This window comes from Octopus bimaculoides, chromosome 3 (genome assembly GCF_001194135.2).
Source record: "Octopus bimaculoides isolate UCB-OBI-ISO-001 chromosome 3, ASM119413v2, whole genome shotgun sequence".
NCBI lineage: Eukaryota > Metazoa > Mollusca > Cephalopoda > Octopoda > Octopodidae > Octopus > Octopus bimaculoides.
The window spans coordinates 6,675,888-6,676,316 of record NC_068983.1 but is presented as its reverse complement, the minus strand read 5'-3'; the positions used below and the strand labels follow the sequence as shown (position 1 = coordinate 6,676,316).

General features: G+C 37.8%; 1 protein-coding gene across 1 annotated transcript in view; it reads left to right on the top strand.

Moving 5' to 3' along the window:
• The window catches only part of LOC106883986 (annexin A6), a 53,726-nt gene that overhangs the window by 33,083 nt on the left and 20,214 nt on the right, over positions 1-429 (top strand). The gene's annotated exons all lie outside the window — the stretch shown is intronic.

Sequence of the window (429 nt, the reverse complement as noted above, 5' to 3'; positions counted from 1 at the left end):
GCATCTTGGGCAAGTGTCTTCTACTATAGCCTCAGACCAACCAAAGCCTTGTGAGTGGATTTGGTAGACAGAAACTGAAAGAAGCCTGTCATGTATATTTATGTGTTTGTGTGTGTTTGTGTATGTATTTGTCCCCCACTACCACTTGACAACCAGTGTTGGTGTGTTTACATCCCTGTAACTTAGCAGTTCAGCAAAAGAAACTGATAGAATAAGTACCAGGTTTTACAAAAAAATTTAAAATTTTAAAAAATAAGTACTGGGCTAAATTCCTTCAATTGAAATTCTTTAAGATGGTGCCCCAGCATGGCCACAGCCTAATGACTGAAACAAGTAAAAGATAAAAGATATCTATTTAAAAATAGTCAGAAAACATTGGACGGCCATGACTTTGGTCGTAGGTCTGCTTTACCAGAGCAAACAACATCG